Below are 23,295 nucleotides of genomic sequence, written 5' to 3'. Positions count from 1 at the left end.
GTAAATATTAGGTGCTATTATTACCTTTAATAATAATAATCTTTATTGTGTCCTGCAGACTAAAAAGAGAGTTCTGGGATAAGTGCTTAAATTAAAATTATTGACGGCCTGATATTGTTGTGTCTGTTAAGGGAGGTACAAGCAATTTCTTTTGATTAAAAAGCATGCAGAAGGTCGAAGCTTTTTAAAAACTGTTAAACTAATCTTGACAAATTATTGAACTATCGCAGTAGGAACTGTATGTGTGCGGAATAAAAGCAAAAAATAGTTTACGACACTGCAATTTAAATTGTGTGTTTTTTTTTATGTGTCAATGACCAACATGAATAAATCGCTAGCATATTTAGGTATTGATTATTTCAGCTTTTATTCCAGGGGCGATATTTACGTATTGCACATAAATGGGAATATTTGTAAATTAAATACAAAGCAAAGACGCACCCTAATTCCCCAGAGGACAGGCTTTCTGTTAGCCAGGTCTAAATAATAATAATAGAGATTTTGTTCACCAACAAAAAAGGGATAACATGTGAGTATGATTGGAAATAAATGAATTGGACGTTGACATGCTCCCTGCGATGGAAATCAGACCAGAAAGTAGGTAGGAGAATACTGCAATTAACCTTAACTCTGTTTAGTAAACCTAAACTCTGTATAGTAAAATTGTTAATGTGGCTGTAATTCTGGACGATTCACGGGGGTCACGACGAGGGCTTGGATTTGCATGAACGAGGTTAAAGGATTTGTACCTAAAATTCAAAGCTTTGGACAGCAAACTTTGAACTTCTTTAGGGTCACAGCCAGGGACGTCATTTCACCAAAATGCCTGGGGTAGTGGAAGTGACATCACACAACATCACACACCCCTTGACCCCTGATGGCATCAAAGGAAGTTATGTAATTTGGCCCTATCCCCCAAGTGTCACAGGAAGTGATGGCTAACAGCCTTCAGATTTTTTTGGATGAATCTAGCACTCGTGTTTCCAGGTGCTCTCATTTCAGCCAGATATAAGAACAGAGGCACAGAGGGAGGCATGATTTGTCCACGATTACACATTTGGGGAATGCCGTTTCCCCGATTCGACGTGGGGTCTATGTGTAAAGCATACATAATGCAGTATTTCTAACAGGGTAACCGAAATCCGTAACGCAGGCTTCAGTTAGTTTATGAAAATCTATAGATCAATGGACACAGAGGTATGTGTTATCTGTGGCGTTGCTGTGTTAAACAATCCAAAAAAGTGTGTACTGCTGTTTAAGCAGGAGGATATTGCAGTAGGAGCGAGCCCTGAAAATGTAATAATTAAGCAGGATTTATTATCAACAAAATTTCCTGGTTATAAATGTATAATTGATTCAGCTACCATTAGGATAGAAGAAACCTATTAGACTGGTCTGCGTGCACAGAGGGTAGTGCACCTGATAATGTTATTTTGCTGCAGTATAATACCTGGGAAAGTTTGTTTCAATATACCCAACAGCCCCCCACAGTTTTTATTATCTAAGAGTAATACTGGGTGCCAGAGAGCTTTTTAAAAAAGACACCATTTAATGTAATACATTGCTGCACACAAATTACTAGCACCACACAGTTATTTAAAATGAAAACACCCAAGAGTTGCTTCTCACCCGGGGACTCCCTGGCAGACGTCAAGGCGCGCACTGCACACTAACCCTTCGTCAGACCCAGTGGTGCCCAATGGCATAGCACAACATTTGCCAGCTCTGCTGCAAGCCATGCTGTGGGCCCCCCACAAGCTTCTTAAGAAAGCACAGGGCACGCCACACCCCAGGCCGGTCCGGACCACGCGCGCGGAATGTCCATGATGATTATGCCGCTGCAAGGGCATGCACTACTGCAAGTGAAAGAAGTAAATATGCTTTTCAATCAAAACTTAAATCAACATAACCGAGAGAAGGGGGTGGTGCATGGTCAACAAATATACAAACCACTAGTTGTGGCTGGTGAGTTGTTTTTTGTGGAGTGTGTAAATATTTGCCACAAGTATGTGATTGCGACTGAGCAGAGCGAAGGAGCCCGAACTAACGAAAATGGGTTGGGAGGGGGGGGGCCCGTAATTCTTCTACCTCCCCAAAGTAAATGTTTTGAATAATGGGCTAATATGGTGCATTACAAAACACACTTTCTGGGAAAATGTGGGTAAAAGGCCAGTAATGTGGGTAAAAGGCCAACAAGCGGTTTTGTAAGGTATAGGGTAAATCATGAAAAAAGTACAATAGATGCAAGTCACCAAAAGTGCACAGGGCATTTGCCAATGCATTATCATGTCGGTCCCTGCAATATATGCCAGTATAAAAACATTTGTATGCTGGCTGTGCCCATGCATTTCTATGCTGGCTCCACCAGCATACGTTAGTATTCCCATATAACACCATACATATGTTCGCTTTAAGACCTTTTTCTATAGTAGCATTACTGGCACTGGGCACAAAACTGGCTCCGCCAATGTATGCCAGTACTCCTATGTAAGTACATACTCCATTGGTTTGCCCATTAAAAGTGACATGTCACAATAGAGAAACCTGTCCAAACCAGTTCCAATGTAAGCCAATCTAGACCCATAAGAACACTTATCTTGCTTGATTCATCATAGATGTTCAGTTAATAAAAAGTCATGCCACAGTGAAGAATATACAGGCCGCTACATCAAAACATCAGTCTGGCGAGATAACACTAAAGATGCAGAGTAATAAATGTCATTCCACAGTAAGCAATGGCTAGACTGACTGCACCAAAATGCCAGTCTAGCCAGGGAATGGGACGCATGAACTTGCCTTTGCACAAAATACCAGTAAAACATGCAACGTCAATAAAGGATGTGGCAAAAATGCTCCAGTATTCCTCCGTCTCCAAGGGCTTTACACACATGCATCACCTTTCACCCACCGGTCACTCACCCATACATCTGCTCTCGCACTTGCTCACACTGGATTCACCACACAGGCACACACCGAACCCCACCCAGAACATTCAAACACACACTACCACATGTATGCTCATTCACCCACCAGTCACTCACACCTTCTCTTACATGCGCTCATTGCATTCTCTACACAGGCACACACACACACACAGAACATTCAAAAACATGCCATCACATTCATACTCATTCACCCACCAGTCACTCAATCATACAACTTCTCTTACCTTCGCCCATTGCATTTTCAACACAGGCGCTGCACACATACACCCACCAAGAACATTCAAAAACACACCATCACGTTCACACTTATTCACCCACCAGTCACTCACACACACACATTCTCTTACATCCAATCATTGCATTCTCTACACAGGCACACACCCATCCACTCATTGCATTCTCTACACAAGCACAGACCCACCCACCCAGAACATTCAACATCACACCACTTCACATTCACCCACCAGTCTCTCACACCTTCTATTACATCCACTCATTGCATTCTCTACACAGGAACACACCCGCCCACAACATTCAAAAACACACATCACTTCTCATTCCCCCACCATTGACATCCATCCATCTAACACACACTTCACACATGCAAAACACACATCATATTACAACAAAGAAAGCCTTCTTACCTTTTTCTTGCAGCTTCGGTCAGTCCATCTAGGGCCCCTCAGCTCCCCCGTGCTGCTCGCAAACAGGAACCAGGAAGCTGCACAAGCTTTCTGGTTCCTGTATGTGAGCTGCAAGGAAGCCAATAGAAGAAGGGGTTGGAGCTGAACGTGGCATGTGACATGTGACACATGTCATGGTCAGCTCCAACCCCTACTGAGTGCCTCCCCGGCCCAGCGTTCACACTGATGGGCGAGGACTGGGCCGGGGACTCACCAGACATGTTTTCTGTGGGGTAAAAGCATTTAAAAAAAAAGATTTTTTCTTTTCGGTTGGGGTCGCAAGGGAGTCCTAGGGGTTGCAACTGTTGCACACAAGGGTCGTAGTTGTGACCCCTGGTGACCCCCAAATGACGTCCCTGGTCACAGCCCAGTATGAGTGCTAAGATCTTGTCATTGCATCATTCAAGGGACTGAACATTTCTTCAAGAGTAGATTTACCCGTCCACATACCTAGCCCCAGGATAGTGCGGCAATTCAGCTTAATCATTTTCATCATGCTACTTGGTTTAAGGTCCACCGAATCCACTTTTCAGTTCCCAATATTATCTACTTGACTTCCTATTCTGTGGCAGGCTTTTAAGCATTGCCTGACTTATGCACAACTGTTGGTACACAGTTTCAAGAGGACCTCAGAAGACTGCATGCACAGATTTAGCCATGCTAGTCCATGTGTACATGTTACTTTGGATCACAATTATTCTTTACCAACAGGATTAGTACTCACTTAAGGAGCACACCAGCAAGAGCATATGAAACAACAGGCCCTTTACCACCAGATTGCATTACCCAGGATTCCCTCAAATCTTGTGCGGCTTGTGGGGAGCACCTTTGTATTCAATGTTATTTTAACACACACAAATAGAACCTTGCCTTTCAAATAATTCGTCATTTGGAATCGGAGCTCTGGTTTGCGGTGTGGTCCCAGATGACCCATCTGGAACTCCCGAGTCTTCAAAGGGGGTCTGCATTTCTTAACACCTTCCAGGGTGATAAGACCTTCCCCACCGTATCTGCAAACCCAAAAGTAAGAACCGGTAAATGCACCCGTTTAGAGATTGCTGTTCAAAGTGGGAAGTGCTCCTAAACTTAAATATTGGTTAAAAAAAAAGAACAATATGAGGCGCACATATGTATTCAGTTGTTCACCAATATACAGAAAATCAAGGAGGAGACGAGATTTTTAGAAAAGGTGAGTTTTAAGGGTCTTACATAAAATGATGAATTAATTAGTTGTTCTGAGACTAATTGAAAGCGAGATCCAAAAATGTAGGCACTGACTGAGAATCACCTGTCTCCTTTGGGAATATAATGTGATGCAGATACAGCTAGGAGTTGTTGAATTGAAGAATGGAGAGAACGAGCAGGGTGATCAAATGGAATCTTGTGGGCTAGATGGTTTTATGATGATTCCTGGAGGCCATTTTCACCGAAAGTTGGTTCCCCAGAGCTGGTATTGGGGCTACATGGAATCATTATTCCTTTTAGCACCCACTTCCCTGTCCTTTCCTAATGTGGGGGAACTTCCATGAACCCTCATTCATTCCCCAACCCCCCCACCCAGGCCCAGCCGTGTATTCAGCAGGGGACATCCCCACCTACGCCATCCCCCGATGTGCCCTCCCATTCCTGACCCACACTACCATTCCCAACATTCACACACACAAGCACCCCAAACACACAGATACGCAAATACAACCTCTACCCCTCCCAAAACCACCTCCTTACCTCACAGTCCACAGCCACCTCTTCCTCATTCCGCAGTAAACGCATGCATAGTTCCTCAACAGGCCACGGTTCGTTCAAAGTGACCGGTCAGGGAAATATTTAGGGTGAAAGAAGACATTTGCGGGTAGAGCATGAATGCATTTGAAGGCCAGACACATTCTTTGCCTAAGCAAGAGACAATGAAGAAATCTACAGAATTGTGAAATAGGGGAGAACATCTGCTCATGGCAAGTAAGTCTGACTGCTGCATTTTGGGCAGCCTGTATGCGAGAACGTTGGTTCTGTGGGATAACGCTGAGATGACATTCTAGGTAAAGCAGAGTGGAGTAGCCAATGGTCGAACTAGATCGACTTAACTATCTTGTGAACTTGGGTTTAACATCCCAAGCTAGACTGCCAATAACAGACTAGATTTTTTACCTTGTGTACATTGGATGGAAGAATTAAAACAATGAAGGCAGAGATGGCAGCAACAGTGGGCTGCTTAGCAATTGTTTGGGACCAAAAAGGACGAGCTCTGTTTTGGAAGGATTACATTGTAACTTAATCAAAATCATCCAGTCTCTTTCTTCAGATGTAGAGTCAACAATTCTCTCAATAGAATCATTGGAGTTGTTAATCAGTGTATCATCCGCACAACAGTGATATTGATGATCAAATTTGTAGAAGATGGCCATGAGTGCCTGAAAGTAGACGTTGACTCACATAAGACACTGATTCAATGTGCTACTTTGAGAGAGTGTATTGAAAGCATATTTGTCTGGTTTAGGTCAAAAATTGTAAGGATTGAACCATAGTAGTGACTATTTTAACAATACCCAATTCAGATGACAAATTAGTGCATCATCATAAAGGAAGTATGATAATTGTAATTGCACAGCTGGACTGGCTTTTGGTGCAGCCAGTCTAGCAATTCTTTATTACTTTTGCATGACATTTTTACTGAAATAGTATAGCAAAGATTTTAAGTGTTACTTTTATTCATCTATTTATTTGACATTTGTATGGCGCCTATACACAAGTGTTTCCTGGCACAACAAGACAAGATGGGGGTGGGGGAACATGGGAATCACAAAAGTAGAACAAGAAAAAGTGGTTATATTGACCTTGTGACAATCCTATCATACAAGTGTTTGACATGTGGTGGTAAGTGCAAAGGGGAGGAGGTAGAGGGAGAAGTGCAGGAGTGGAGTGCCCCCAGGGAAGGGGGCTGGCAGGTCCTGGGCCGGCCATGGTGGCAAGTGCCAGGGGAAAAGGTAGAAAGGGAGGATGAGGATGGTGGACAGGGAGGACCAAGTAGGGCTAGACAGGGAAAGAGAGCCTGAGGGCAAGTGGTGGCAAAGGATGGTGGGGGGACTGGTAGGGGTGGTCTAGGCCCTGTAAGACTCTGAAGGGACCAGGCCCCAGTCACAGCAGCAGAGGGAGAGTGGGGAGAGGGAAGGAAGAGGAGAAAAGGAAAGTCTTGAGGAGGTTACGAAATTTAAGAAGATCTGCCTCAAGTCTGAGGGAGGGGGGCATTCCAGAGAGAAGAGCCAGCAGAGGAAAGTGATATACCTCCCACTCTCCGCTTGGAGAAACTTTTGACCTGCAGAGAGTTGGAGCCAGAGGACCGAAGGGCTCTGTCCAGGGGGTATTTAGTGAGAGAAAGTTGGATGTAAAGCGGTCCCAGGCCCCAGACAGCCTTGTGGAAGATGCAAAGGGTTTTGAATTTGATCCTTGCGGTCATCGGGAGCCAGTGGAGAGATTTTAGGGCTGGAGAGATGTGAGGTAGATTGGGGAAGAGGCTGTTGCAGTAGTCTAGCGTAGAGAGAACCAGGGCTCTGGAGCCTTTCATCGACTGTCTTTTTTTGCGATAGGATTTTTTACGTACATTTTCAATTAAAAAACTGAGTGAAATATAAAAGGTTGTATATCGGGGGGGTCGGGAATAGAGAAAAAACAATAGGGGATTGGGGGTGTTAAAAAAACATTGAAAAAAAGACTGTTGATGAAATGACATAGAACCCAAGAGGCGTTGAGCTTTTGGGGGAAGGTTAGGAAAGGTGGAATGCCCCTGAGAAGGTGGAGCTGAAAGTTGGACTTCTTGGCAAGGTCTGTGATGTGTGGAGAGAAAGAGAGAGGAGTCAAAGATGATCCCAAGGTTTTCTTTGCCTCACAGGTGGGTGAGGGGAAGGGAGCCAAGGAGTCTGGCAAGAGAATGGGGGGCTGGGGGAGACATGAAAGAGGCATCCCAATAATTGTGTTTTAGACTGGCATTTTATTTCAGCAAGTCTAGTAATGTCTTACTATGGCATGACATTTTTTTTACGGGTAATCTATGACAATGCAAAACTACAAAGGAGTGTGGGAGCCCCTTTACTGAGAGCGAACATGGGTCTAATACTCAATGTTATGGAATTTCCTACACTCCGGAGGATCCACAAGCATGTTTTAGCTAACTGCACCCTTCAGAGAGGAGAAATAACTATTTGCATATCAGTCTTTGTCCCACCCACAAGGGCAGTCCAGTGCCGAAATCTTAGGCGATTCTCCTCCAAACAAGAGAGGCTCAGGACAACGACTGATACTTAGAGACTCATATGTGGTCCTGTGAGTTGCAAGATTGTGAGAGTAATAAGAGTCAGACAGATACTTTGTCTACACATCTCAGTAAGAATATTAAGAGTATAGTATTGGATTTGTACACAAGTCATCTTTCTATGCACATAAGATTAGGTATAAACTGTGTTCAAAATGGCACCCGGAAATTCAGAATGTTGGTTACATGTGCTTATCAGGGCACTGATCTTGACTGCACCAGGTAAGGGGAAGAAAAGTCTTGAATATATTGCATAGACTATGGTTATGTTATACAGTTTTTGTTATATTTATGATTGCAAATTGGATTTAATTTTAGAAATGAGTGTGCAGATCTGTAACAAGAGTTAAGAAGAAAGAAATTACAAGAAAAAGGTAATTGTTGGATATCCTTTGCTTTTGGAATTCCATCAAGGTGATGACAGAGCATCGAGAATAGTGTATCACGATGATTATTTAAATATTACAGATGATATAAGCAACAATCCTGGTTCTCATTGGAAAATTGGAATATAATATCAGTAAACTAAATCTTGGACATCACATATTAGGTGAGGACATTTTTGACAGTACTAAAGGTTGGTTAGACAATTTTATTAAGCGCCATCATAAATCACTCCTGCCACACACTTGTTTGCATTCACGTTGTTTAAATATGACAGGACATAGATGTTGAAACAAGGCCTTGTTTGTTGTGAAAGCAACACTAATATTTTTTTTCTTTTTTCATGTCTTTTTTTCTTTGTGCGTTATATGTGTGAAGATTAGCAATTTAAGTTGAAATTAGCCTAGCAGAAGCTCACTATAGGTTGCAGAGATTCAGTACGACCCGACCCCCAAGCGAAACATGTTGGCATATTGTATTGATTTACCTAGAAGGTTTCATATTTGGTTCAATGTGAATTTATTGTAAAGCATTTGTCATATCTGGTGCAATTACTAGGCAAATTGTGAAATGCTTAGTATTGTATAAGCAATTAAAAAGTATTTCAAAATATCAGATACGGTTGGTTGTGTTTACATGCTCATTGTTGGCACTCAAAGGGTGTTGTTGTCTAGATTACATTTGTTTGTGAAAGGACTCTTTCAGGTGGGATCCTGACAGACCCGGGACAAACTGCTCACAGCTACGAATAAGATGGTGTATATGAATTGTAAGGAAGGTATGGCATCAACAGTAAGATAGACACAAGTGACCACAGTTCAATGGTGTTTATTGAACTTCAAAAAGGGTATGATAAAGGATTATTTAAGCCTAAATATACTGATGGGAGAAAGCTACGACCATTAAATAATAAGGCAGTCCTAGTGGTGTCTTATCAAATAAAAGGGCCCATACTAAACAAAACTATTGCCAAATCATTACCTCTAAATACAAATGGTGTGGGGAACAATGTTATGAAAAGAAATAAGTGTTCAAAATATATGTCAGGTTGTTCAGGACGCTGGCCCCCCTTCATCACGTTTTCAGCATGGGACAAGGCGGTTCACTCAAGCATAGCACAGTCTCTGACTTCATTAGCACGAGGATACAGTTAAAAAACAATAAGTTATTCTCCTTCTTTGATTGCACAAGTATTAACTTCGGTTAACTTACTATTCACCCCGAACCCCCTCAGCCGGGCTCATATCCCTTTGATACACAATTAGTCTCCCTCAGCCGGGCTCTGGCCAATGTCACTTTTACATGAAATATCAAAGACTTTCGAATGTGCACTGGATTTGGCTTGACCCGTTGCAGGACCCCTTTGATTTTACAATTCCTCTTGTTTTAACCTTTTTCACCTTTTCGTTAGATACCCGACAGACTTTCGAATGAGCACCCACGTGTTGCTGGACCACGCTGTCTATAGTATAGTATAGTATCTCAGCTTCAAAATTCCATCACTCATCTGCTGTTTTAATTATATTTGTGTCTCTCGCCACATACGTTTCAAACACCGTTCTCTTCAATTTTCCTTACATAATGTTGCCACCTGCAACCTTGGCTTCCACACAGGCCGGTTTGTTAGCAGTCTCCCCAAATCACCGGCTATGCTGACTTCACTTGTGCTGCTTTGTTGTAGGAGCCAAGGACAGCATCACATTGGCAATGGATTCTCCCCACCTTAACTGTCAATGCGGAAGAGCCCTGGGTACCTCCGACACACAATACAGGATTCTTCAGCTTTGATTCCAGGTCTTATGTTTCTTGTTCCTGAAGGCTCAGGAAAGATAAGGGCTTTCGGTGAAAGGTCAACGGCACTTGCCTCCTTGCAATCATCTTCAGTGTTGCCGCCTTCTGCCTGGTATTAAACTGCCATCCTGGAAGTGCTGCTTCCTTGTGTGCTTTGCCTAGCTCAGAGTTTGCTTTCATGCTCTGCTTTTTATACGTGTGGGGAAGTGTAATGGAAGTCAGGTGTGTGTAATGTCAGTAATTGCTGGACCCTGCCTGACCATTGTAGTGGGACACATCAGGTATACAGGCTCGGGTGTTCATCCATTTTCTTTCACAGTGAGCTGTCCCTTGGAAAGTGTGTTGGAAATTTGGTGTGGGGGTGGCAGGTGAATTCCCAAGTATCCTGCCTGGTAGGATGGGATAATGGTGTTACTGGGAAGGGGATATTGCGTGTCACCATCCAGTGTCCCACTTAAGACCCCTCACCCAGGTGATCTTCCTGCACTGGCCCACCACCAGGAACTGGATCAAACAGTGATGGCTGTGTCCTGGACACCTGGATGACGGATCACTGGGGAATAGTAAGTGAGACACCTTCAGGGTTTTCACAGAATTCAATTGGTTATTGAATATGTATTGCGCAAGATAGATAATATTTAGGAACCGGAGATATATTTTTGTATATTTTTCTTAGTTTTGTATTGTCCCCATGATATATATAGTAACCTGTGTGAAAGAGCTGTGCTATGTCACCATGTTTAATAAAAGTGTTGGTCTAAATATTATTCTGTGATTTAAAAGTTTCTTTGTGGCAGGCCTTAAGCAAGCTGGTACAGTGACACTTGCAATATATATCACACATATATCCCACTCATTTACATCCACAGTCTCACCACTGTTTCTCATAGTTGTTCTACTGTATACCCTTCAAGGAAATGCCTCTACTAATATGTTATTGTATGTCATTTCTGATCAAAATGTATATCCCTGTTCTTCAAATAAATACAAATATTGACGATATTCTTATCGAAAGGCCCGTCATTCAGTTTTTCTATGACTGTGGTTTGTGACTTTTGTCTCATGTCTGGTTGTATTAATATTAAAATGCTTTTTGTTATGAAAGTTAGATGTTATTGAGGTGTGTGTATTGCTCTTTGTTATGTTGTTATTGTGGACAAGCTGGGATGTTTTGTTCCCGAGGGAAGGTCTACAAACAATGATCTGGTCTCCAATGTGCTTTCAAACATCTTGCTTGGAGTGTCTCGATTTCTGGCGACTATTGGTAGGAGAGATTGTAAGTGTTGTTAGCTGCCACAGAGTTGTTAGAGTTGGTATCTTTCAGGACACTTGGGCATAGGCAACTGTTTTTTTAGGGATGGGAAGGAAATGTTACAAGTTTCTGATGGTGTGGAGCCAACTAGAACCAAAATTGTACAAATGGACAGCAACTTTATCCAAGTTAAAGAAGGGGACTTTTGCTATCAGTCTTTTCTCTTCTTGAATTAGCTCTTAAAATCAAAATGGGGTTTCAAGAATATTTTTGAGACCGGGCTGTGGTTGGTGTAACATAATGTAGTAAAACACCCCATTGAAGTTGTGGTATGTGACGGCTAAAGAGGTTTCAGAACAAAATAGAAGAGAATCTTGTTTACATTTTGAGTTTATAATTTTTAGTCAAACCCTGGGGTGGGGGGGAGTACACCATCTTAAAGGAATGTGAGGAAAGGGACAGAGTTGTAGGTTCCGTGTCCAGGTGGAGGGGAAGGCAGTGGGAACATCCTCTGTTTTTGTAATGTGTGGAGGAATTCCCTAGGGAGTGTGTGCAGAAAGGAGCAGTATGGGAGAACTACTGTTCTTCTATTTAACAGTCAGCATCTTTAGACGCATTGCAGGTACAACATTTCCAGATCCAGTGGCATAGTATGAGCATTGAGTGACCATCTAAAACAATGTGCTGTATTTAGGACACACTTCTGATCTGGGCTAAGTAAGGGAAAGCTGAGAGATGTGGTGGTGTGTCAGTGTGACTGTAGTGATTAGAAAGAGGAGTTCCCAGTGAAAAAAACAGCTTGTGCTGAGACAGTGTCACAAATATTGGGATAACACAGATCACTACAATTTGGGGAATGCTACTGTATGGAAAGCGGGGAATCTTAGGGCTGGCAGCTATACATGCTGGGCCTTAGTAGTTAGACCACGTGAGAGCCTTGATAACAGATTGGGAGTAACAAACAAGTTATGTGCTGTTCATTATAAGGGTACTCTTGGCTGCAGGGTGGTACGCGTGGGCGAACATGACTCCACCTTGAGGACCAAACGTATATAGTCCAATACAGTCTGGAGGCCATGGAATGGCTATTACTGGTGCATACAACATGCAGTGCAGACAGTGTTCTTACTCACTCTTCTGAAGTTGGTACTAATCAACGACTTTTTCAGGTTTGATGATACATTTTGCTTACAACTTTAAGTTATTAGCATGGGGGTTGCTGTGGCCCCCAAGCTATGGAAATACCGTTATGTTATATATCTTGAATCTGAATGTGTGCTAAACTCAGAAAGATGGATGGAAAATCTATCACTCTACCTGAGATACAGTGATGATGTATTTGGCATATGGAAGGGTCCAGTACAGGAATTGCAACACTTTTTCGAGATTCAAATGCATCCACGTATAACATTTACAACAGAACAGAAAGTGAAACGAATATACACTTCTTAGATATAGAGATGTACGAGAAGGCCAATAAGTTAAACACAAGAATATTCAGAAAGCCTACAGACCACAATAGTTTGTTACTGGCTAGGGGCTTCCACTCAAAGCGTACACTGGATTGTACCTTTGAGTCAGTTTCTGTGGTCTAGGCAGAACCTCTCGACTTTTGAGGCATACGAAAGACAATCATTACTCTTGAAAGAGAAATGTATAGCGAGGAAATATGATGGAAACCTGTTTGAGAAAGTAGTCAAAAAAGTATTCCAGACAAAAAGAGGATTTGCTCACCAAAGCCAGCAAAGGCAATTGCGCCGCTGGTATATGTGACCACCTACTCGTTACAGAGTGCAAAAATTAAACCGGTGATGTAAAAACACTGGACAATGATGCAGATGGACCCAACATTAGAACAACTATTCCCAAACCTGCCATTATTTGCTTATATGAACAGTCAGGCCCTTAAAAACACTCTAGTGAAAGCTGAACGTAGGCCAACAAAAAATACCAGGAGAAATTTCATGGGCACACAAACCTGCTGTAACTGCCAGCATTGTAGTAATGGCATAAAGGGCAATGAGATATCACATCCACATACTGGGAAAAAAACACATTTGCTCATGTGATTGGACCGAACAAAAATCTAACATATGAACTGTAAACATCTATTCTCCAGTAGCAAAGCACTTTCTAGAAGCTAAGCACAATGTAGCACAAATTAAATGCCCCATTAAGGTGCAAAAACCGATGAGAAGAGATGTGACTAAATTGTTAATAAAAAAGGACACAAACTGAATTGACCGACTGGACTGCTTAGTGGGATGAACAATGACTGTGATCTAACATGTTTAATCTAATGGAGATGGCCAGAATGTGAGCAAGTGAGACCTGTGAGGAGCAATTGAATTTGTGAAAGGTTACTGGGGAGACTAGGAGATATGGGGTGGCTAGAATTTGAGCAGGCCTGCCCTGAGAGGAATGGTGAGAAGGTGCACAAGTGCGACCTTGCACAAGAGTGAACCATCAGACATGTGGTAAACATGACATATAAGATATCGGATTGTGAGCAGGTTACACATGACTGCTGGATGTGTGCGATATATGTCTCCAGATTTTGAGAATTGCGGTAGGAAGATGGTAACATGGTTTTGAGGGTTGAGACAGAGAGGTATTAATTATAACAAGATACACAGAGAAAGGTAAGAGCATGTTATTGATATTTGCGAGGGCACGGGAGAAATCAGGGAACTACAGAACTTTTAATGCATAGATGAGAATTATGATCTGCATGCATCTGAATTAGTTACGTAGGTCTATACGAAGCGTATCACAGCGAAATCGGGCTCATTATCTTTCACAATGGGAGACTTATCTCTTCCTTGTGACGGAGAGGTTACGTTGAACGTGCAGCATTCGTTAGTGCTGATGCAGAATCAAATCAAACTGAGGCTACCACTGCCGTTTTTTTGACTGCAGTAGAAAGAGTTGTGCTAGGTAAATTAACAGGCATGACATGCGGGATGCTCTGAAAGTAGGGTGGATGTACACACATGCAGAACCACAGAAAACCAGCACTTTGTATTCATATTTTGTATTGACGCGCAATCTCGTGTCAATGAGATGTGAGTACGACTCTATTCAACACCTACAGTTAGGGGATCCAATTCCAAACTGGGGTCAGGATGAGTTTTAAAATTATTTAAGGACCAAGGAGCGGCTCGCACAATACTAATATGAAGGAAACAAGCTTAAATATGGCGAGCGGGGTCTAACACCAATATCTGAGAATGAGGTGGAGTGGCTTTGTGTCACCGACCGGCTTGCTGGATTTGTGCCACTTAGGCTGCCTCTTGAATGCCCGATTGGTTAATGGTCAACGGATTTAGGGTCCTTAACTGTTCAAAATTTGAATGCAACCATATTTATTTGTTGTGATGTGCCAGATGGATGAAATGTAAAGGCACCCAAACTGGATGTCTAAATTCAATATGTGTTATGAATAATTTGTATCTATTGAAATAATGCTTTTGAAGGTAACCAGTGGCAAGTCATTGTGAGATAATGCAGTTAAGCAAGAGGCTCAGAAGACGGCCGCCATATTTGCGGCTCGAAAGGACCTTTTGAACGAAGACATGTGGTGTAGTGATGTGAAAAAAAGTTTCAAAAAGGGATACACAATACCAGACAGGTTTACTCAGCTGACCACACACTCGAGGTCAGAGAGAACACTGCTGCTCTAAGTAGGAGCGTGAGGGGCTGTGATCTATGATGGTGATATGGAGGGACTAGAAATATTAGAAATATTTTTACAGGAGGAACTGTGTAGAGTGTGGAGACAATCTTCACTAACAGAACATGATTAGCACGTTGGGGGATCAGAGAGATAACGTTTGTGAGACATTAGTTTATTTAGCCTATAGCAATAAGTGCAATGATTTATACCTTTTACACATGGATGGCCACATTTATTTTGTTTTAAATTTTGATTACAGGTACATCAATAGAAGTGAGTAATCTGCATTGTGAAGGTTGGTGCAAATTATGGGACACCATTTGATGTATGATTGAACGGTTGGCTAGAGATACTAAAGAGTAATCCTATATATCTCGAATAGGCTACATGAAGAAATGCAATTTTAGAAGAACATTGTACATGCCCTGAAGATGGATTTATAATCCGAAACGTGTTGGATAGATTCTTTTAGGAATCTGATGTTTCATCCAAAGATTGACCTCAGTTGATACAAATGTTCATTGTTTGAAGATTTGGTAACATTACATATCGGGTGTGATTGGGTAACATTTGAGGATACTGAGTTCAAGAAATCTTAGAATGTAGGTTTTATTTATTCTTGATTTCTGAAATTGGTACAACTACACTTGTGTGTAGTTTGAAATGTGTGTTTGATAGAGGCACAAATGATTTGCTAATATATTTTTGGGCAAACAAAAACTGGCATATGAAAAAAAGTCACATGTTTTTACTTGTCTACATACTTTTATGATTTATCATTTGTGAGAATTATTACTGAAAGAAACAGACTAGGTGATTTTTCCACTCAGGGGTGCACTTGCACCACCTACTGGAAACAGTGGGTTCACCTTTTCCATCTTGAGGCCCGCCATACATGTGAGGCAGATGGCAGGTGGAGCTGGCAAACATTTGGGAACCACGACCATCTGTTTTTCACTTGCAACCTGGATGAGGATGCCCTGATCCCACTACTCATGAAGGATTTATATTCCTTCTGTGAATCTCACTCACAGTTGACCCTTTCCACTGATCACTACCTGCTGAATGCCACTCACATATCCTCTCCAAGTTCTGCTTCTTTATGAAATCAAAGAACCCTTTTCGGCCCCTAAAGACCCTTTCTCTCCATCCGCTCCTTATCTCCAGGCTACCTACCTGCCACTTCCTTTGTGCCATGCATTAATGGTGAATTTACATTGTCATTCCACAGACCCATACCTACACCTCATATGTCCCAGGCTGTCTCTTTTCTGCTTCCCCCTTCACACCCATCTGCAGTCTCAGCCACGAACAGGGAAAACGGACTGCAGCGCAGCCAGTGCTCAGATAAGATTTTGAAGTGCAACCATTGTACACCCTAATTTTTAAAGTTGGGAGTAAAATGATTTTTGGGGGAGTAAAAATACAAGTCCATTACCCATTGGGAGAATTTTATAAGAGTAAAAATATGTTTTGCTGGAAAAAAGAAATGTTATTGTAATAATTATTTCTTCACACCTAGTCAGGTTACAATTTTTAGGAGGGGGAACTGGCGGGTTGCTGCACCAGCATGAGAGTGTTTTGCTTAAATGTGTAAACAGCAACACTCGCACAATAAAATTGAAGGACTAGAACCACACATTTTGTATTGTATTTTTTATTTTTGTTGTTTAAAGCATGGACCTAGCTCGAGAGAAGCAGAACACTGTACAGAGTGTGGGTAGCCAGCATTTGGGCTGCCATCTTTTAACAGTAGCGCAGTACTGCGGAGGTGTGTGCGTTGGTATGTGCGTCTATTGGAATTAGTCCTTGGTCAAGTGTTGTTGAAAGAGTTCTGTTTTGAGAGATTTGTGAAATTGGAGAAACGTGGGGCATTCCGAGTCGACACTGGGATTGAGTTCGAGAGGGAGGATGCATGACAAGAGAAGGATTGTTTGCAGGTCCCCTCTTTGCGGACGAGTTGTGATTGAAGCCACAAATAAAGTGCTAAATGGGCATCAGCAAAGTTTTATGAATGCTCTGCCAGACTGTCAAAGATAGATTACCTAAAGCACACTGTGTGCACTACAAAACATCACACGCTTTTACTGAAGTTTGATGTTCTTATCTTGCCAAATTCAAAATCCCAGATGCTTGCTAATTTGCATGACTGTTTCCAATTCATATAGCGAACCATGTACAGTTGATGCAACTATAGATCTTTAAGAGTTTATAGGCAATGAAATAAAGGCAAAGACATTTTGGATTTTAATTTGTTTCCAGTGCCAAAATATACTGAATAGAGGTTGAACGAGACTCACTATCAACATTGTATCAATCTGTGGGTAAAATAATCTTTCAAGCCTTTGGAAGATACCTTTCGGGTGAAAAATGTACTAATCCACACAGAACAAGGTTTCAGTAAGGGAAGATATAGAACATTGATATAGATGGGTAAACTGTGTCACAGTCAAAGCAGTTAACAGCTGACTCAAAGCCCTTTTGAAGCACAATGACTATCATAACATCAGAAAACAAAGGTATGGAACAAGTTACTAACCTGTAACTCTTGTTTTCCAGCATGGGTCTCGCATGGATCCACATGCGCAAGAATAATTCCTGTTTTAGGCTGGTAATCTTTGGTAAAAAGAAAGCAGTTTAGCTTTAAAGTTCTCGTCTCCTCTGTAGCCCATTGGTGTGCTTTGGGTTATACAGCCCCCATCCAATGACCCAATGGCCATCTTCAGATTTAGTAGCACACTTAAAGTGGTAGTATGAACCATGAAGAGCCAGAGAGGAGATGGAGGGAGGGTTTGCATGTGAATCCATGGAAGACCCATGCTGGAGAACAAGAGTTGCAGATAAGTAACTTGGTCCTTCTCAGGCATGGGATCTTGCATTGATTCACATGCTCATGAATACGATTATACAGCAGTACATATTGTGAGAAAACTGAAGGGGTACTCAGATTTTCTCCCCACGGATCCTTTGCTCAGGTGGCCTGGGAAGGGCCCTCGCTTTTGGATCCCGGCCCTGGGGGTAGACACACGAGGGAGAAATACCTGAGCAGGGGTCCTTGGGGAGTGGGAAGAGGATACCGAGGGTGAGACATAGTATCCTCGCTTTCCCAATTATCAATCATCCTAATATCCCTCAGCCTGTAGTGGACATTATCAATCTCATCCCCTTCCCCCCCCAATTTTTAACACATACTGAGATGAGGAAGAGGCGTCCGCAGTAAGGAAGATTACCTATGGGAAAAGTCACTATTGTACTGTAAGGAGGAAGATGAAAAGAGAGGCTACTACAACACACTACCAGTCTGTCCCTCTAACACGGTCAGGAAAAGTCAGGCATGTCCCATTAATTGGACAAATTGGAGTCAGGCAAAGGAGTCCAAGGAATCACACCTGAATCCCTTGAAAGGGCTCAGGTGCATGCACCCAGCAGAACAGAGAGCAGCAGCTAGCAGAGCAACAGGGAAGCTGTGTGTCTGAGTCCAGCAGGAGACCCCTTGTTGTCTGGAGCTTTGCTAAGAAGAAGGAACGAGTCATGGGAGCTGGAAGACAGGAAGCTGCAGCAGGGAGACGCTGAGCTTTTTGGGGGAGGAGAGCGGGACCCCGAGATGCTGACAACTGTTTAGTGAGCATAGCAGCGTGGCGAGGGAGCCGTGTCTCCACGGAGCCTGGCTGATTAGCCCCAGAGGGTGTGCTGAGCCCTGTTGGCCATGGCCAGCCAGATGCTTGTTTCCTTGGGGGAAATCCAGGTCCCAGGGATGTCTGAGGGGCAGGTGGTGAGACCCAGGCCTCAGTGCTGAAGCCGGTGAACATTCCCAACAGCATTGCACTAACCGGTTAGTTTCTAGAGTGTGAAGAAACCAGGTGCGCGTGTGAGGCTGGACGGGAGATTTGAATAGAAGGTGTGCGAGTGGCAAAAAAGGGAAAACAGAATATAAAGTGGGCAAGTGTCGTAGAAGAAAAAGGACAGAATATAACATATAACAGAAGGAAAGGAAAGCGATTAAAGTGTGTAAGCGGCGTGGAAGGAAAAGCAAATGGTTTAAATGTGTGAGCGGCATGGATAGCAAAAGAGAAAAGAGAGAGAACGTATGTGAGAAGCATAAAGAAGCAACAGAGTAAAAGAAAGGGTGCCAGAAGCACAGGAGGAAACGTGAAGTCCTCGTGCTAGAGGCACAAGACCAGCCATAGCAAAGTAGAGAAAGTAAGTATGAAGAAGATGAAATGCGGTATCGGAGTGGCCGTTCATAGGGGAAAATAAAGCTGTGCATTCTCTAAAGTGTCTGATACCTAACCAGTGATGAAGGAAAGATACAAACAGTGCCACTTGAGAGAAGGTTGGAAAAAGGGGAGCTACACTGAAGAGTAAAAGTGGGAGCAAAATCCCCAAAGCACTTTGAAAAGCTGTTTGAACCCAAGAGAAAGAATTGGGTCTTAAAATGTTGAACCTGAATAGCTGGATTTTAGTGTTTTGTGAACTTTTTCTGAACCTGTAAAACCAGAGGGGCCTAAGCTTGGGGAAGGTAACCCTGAGAGGCCCAAGAGAGACTGTGAGCTGAACATTTGAAACAAGAGAGGCCTAAGCTTGGGGAAGGGAATCTTGAGAGGCCTAAAGGAACTGTGAATCTTTAAAACCAGAGAGGTCTAAGCTGGACTCACTGAGGCCTACGTGAATTGTATGCTTTTAGAAGCTTGGTGAAGGGAGCCGCAAGAGAATCAGTGAACTTTTTTAAATTGTAGAACCAAAGGGGCTTAAGCTTGGGGAAAGGGACCCGGAGAGGCCCAAAACGAACTGTATGTTTTGAGAAGCACGGGAAGGCAAACCCCAAGTGAACCTAGGAACATTTGTGAACATGTTCGGTTTAAAACAGAGGACAGTGCCTTGATGAGTCTAAGGCACATTTTGTGTTGACTTGGGAACTTTTGGTGTGCTGATTTGTTTTGAAGCTACAAGAACCTTGCCTGAAGTTCCCAAGGACACTTTTTGAGTTGCACTCATTTTGAACCGGCAAAAATGAACCTGATGAAAAGGCACCTGAATATAGCCTTGGTTAATACTTCTTTTTGGAACACTATTTTTAATTTAGAAAACTCCTGCGCAACATTGGTTTCAAGAGTGAGGGCAAGTATAGGTTTGACACAGACAGACATTGTTTTGGGACTTAAGGACATTGAACATCCTTAGAAGCATCAATTGCAATTACAATCAGTTAAGGGAAACCACAAACTAGAAATTGGTTAAGATGGGCATTACACCAACCGTGAGTATTTTGAATGAAGGGTTTAAAACTATATCATCTATGTGTCTCTATGTAAGCGGTCTGTCGGTCAGACGATGACAGTGCATGATACAGCCAGAGAGCCACCTGGATATGGAAGCCTTAGACATGGCCTTCCCGTGTCCCACGGGTTCAAAATTGGCAAAAAGCAGAGACATTTTTCAAAAGCCTTTAATGTGTGCCACCTATAACTTGACGGCATGAGCAACATCCAGTGAATGCAATGCCCTTACAGCAGGCAGAGAAGGGTTCACAAAGATAACTGGCAGTACCAAAGGCTCATTGAGATGAAAAGTCCAATGGACCCTTTGGCATGTCGTTGGGATGGTTTTTTAGCACCACTTTAGTTGAGTGGATGGAAAAATACGGGTGCAAATAGGAGAGGGTCTGAATCTCAAAGACCTGCCTGGCTGAGGTGATAGCCACTAGGAAAGCAGACTTTCATGATAGAAGCATCAAAGGGGCACAATGCATTGATTCAAACAGAGGGCCCCTTGAGCTTAGACAGGACGACGTTCAGTTCCCTCACCAGTGGGAAAGTCCTGAAGAGACCCTTGAGGAACTCCTTCATGAGCCTGTGTGACCAGAGGGAGAGCATCTGTACTGGGACAAGGCAGCCAGCTGGAACTTGATGGAAGCATGAGCAAAGCTAGCTTCAGCCAGCGAAAGCATGTCCAGGAGGAGCTGTAGAGACATTACGTACAGTAGCATCATCTTCTGCGAACAGCACCACACTGTAAATTGCTTCCACTTGTGCCTGTAGAAAGTCAACGTTGGCCAGGATCTTCTTACATTCCAACAGCAGTGAATAGTGGCCAAATTCTAGGGCTGCAGGAGCCAGGCCATGAGGCTCAGTGAAACTGGGTCGTGGCGCAGGATTGATCCTGTTCTGGAGAGGAAGTCAGGAAGTGGGGGCAGCTGGATGGCTGGAACCACTGACAGATGTTGGTGGCCTGAGAACCAGATCTGCCTTGTCCACACCGGTGCGATGAGGATCATCCAGCAGAGGCTATGACTTAGTGTTCATCACACATAACAGTAGCGGAAACAGGACGTACAGGAAGAGTCCCTACCAGGAGAAAGAGATGGCATCCTCTACACTCCTTGGCTGAGGATATCTGTTGGAAAACTTCTGTCACTTTGAGTTGGCAGCCATCGTGAAGATGTTGTTCCGAAAAAGACCCCACTCATTGAAGAGGTGAGACACCTGTGCTTGCTGAAGGTCCCACTCGTGACAGGACTGCAGCTACCTGCTGAGTGAGTTCTCCATGGTGTTCCCAAGGCCGGCCAGGTGAAAGGGGATGGATAGCAATTCTTGAGGAGTGGCCCAGCGCAACAGGGATTGGGCTTTCAAGGAGAGAGCTGAGTAGTGCATCCAACTCGGTTTCTTGATGTAAAACATGGTGGTGCTGTCCATGATGATCTGCACCACCTTCCACTGTAGCTGAGGCTGGAACGACTTGAGGGCCCAGAGACTGTCCGTAGCTCCAGGGCATTTATGGGAAAGTCCTTCTCCTCTGGGAGCCAGAGGCATTTGGCATGAGATTATCCTGTGTGTGCCCCTGAACCCCCCAGAGATCAGTCAGTACCCTGCTATAGAGGGATCTGGAAGGGGGCTCCTTGACACTTTCAACAGCTGCTGAACCTTCCCCCAGGATGGCTTTCACCCTCTCCTCCAAGGGATTTTCCAGACACGAGATTGTGTTGAGCCGGGAACATTGCGTTCTGAGATGGCACTATGCAGGACTTTGTTCATGGAGAATCCGAGCAAAGTCAGAAAGTGGATGGCCTCTGCTGTGTGCTAGGTTGCCAGTGCATGGGAGCAAGACCCGATGAGCCAATCATCAAGATAAGGGTAGATGTGGATTCCCTTACCGCGTAGATGGGCTGCTACCGGGGGTTAAGCATTTGGTGAATACCCTTAGAGCCGATCTCAGGCTGAACGGAAGGGCCTTGAATTGGTAATGCTGTCCCTGGATGACGAACCACAGGAACTTCCAGTGTTTGCGATGAATTTGGATGTGGAAGTATGCATATCCAGGTCGAGAGTTGCCAGAAAATCCCCTTCCTCCAGCTGGTCAAGCATGTGCTGCAATGTGACCATCCTGAATTTTTGGGATTTTAGGTACTTGTTTAGGCATTGCAAGTCTAGGATTGGTTGCCACCCTCATTACCTCTTCCTTACCAGAAAGTATCTGGAGTACACCCCGGAGCCACGGAGGGACCGGTTCTATTGCCTCTTTTTGTAACATGGCCTGAACCTCCTGTAGCAGTTTGGCCATGTGCAGTTCTTGATGCACGACAGGAGGAATGTGGGGGCACTTGTCATATTAGGTTTACCTATTACAAAACAAACCATCTCAAGATGGATTATATTAACCATTATAGAGTGCTATAAATTGTCAGGAAAAGAGCCCACTCAGCATCTCAGGGCTCATTCAACCAGGGGTATCGCAGCCTCTTCAGCTATCCAAAGAGTTCCAATTAAGGAAATATGTGCAGCTGCCACATGGTCGTCCGCACATACCGTCACTAAATTCTACAGTCTTGATTCCTCCTCTAGCCAGGAGACAAGATTTGGAAAAGCTGTGTTGCACTCTGTTCATCTTTAAAGGAAAAAATGTTGTTTTACTCCCACCTCCTCTATAAATTACTGCTTTGGGAGTCTATCAAAGATGAGGAATATGTGGGAGGACACAATCCATTCGAAGAACACGTTACTTACCAACTGCAACATTCTTTTGACTGATTGTTCCTCCCACGTATTCCTTATCACCCCTCCCATACTTCCCCGCAGTAAAACTTCCCTTGTAGTTCAGCCTAAGCTCCTTCAAGGGTATTAAACATCTCATACAAGGTAAAACAGCACCTCAAAATGGAAATGAGCAACGGACGCTGCGTGAGACTATTTATACCTATGGTGACGTTGGTGCTGGTACGGAGGCCTTCGAGGGACACTGACTCGAGGGACGTCGACGCGCAGCAC

The sequence above is a fragment of the Ambystoma mexicanum genome, chromosome 1q, assembly GCF_040938575.1.
Source record: "Ambystoma mexicanum isolate Mex_15411 chromosome 1q, UKY_AmexF1_1, whole genome shotgun sequence".
NCBI lineage: Eukaryota > Metazoa > Chordata > Amphibia > Caudata > Ambystomatidae > Ambystoma > Ambystoma mexicanum.
Note: the sequence above shows the minus strand (reverse complement) of the source record.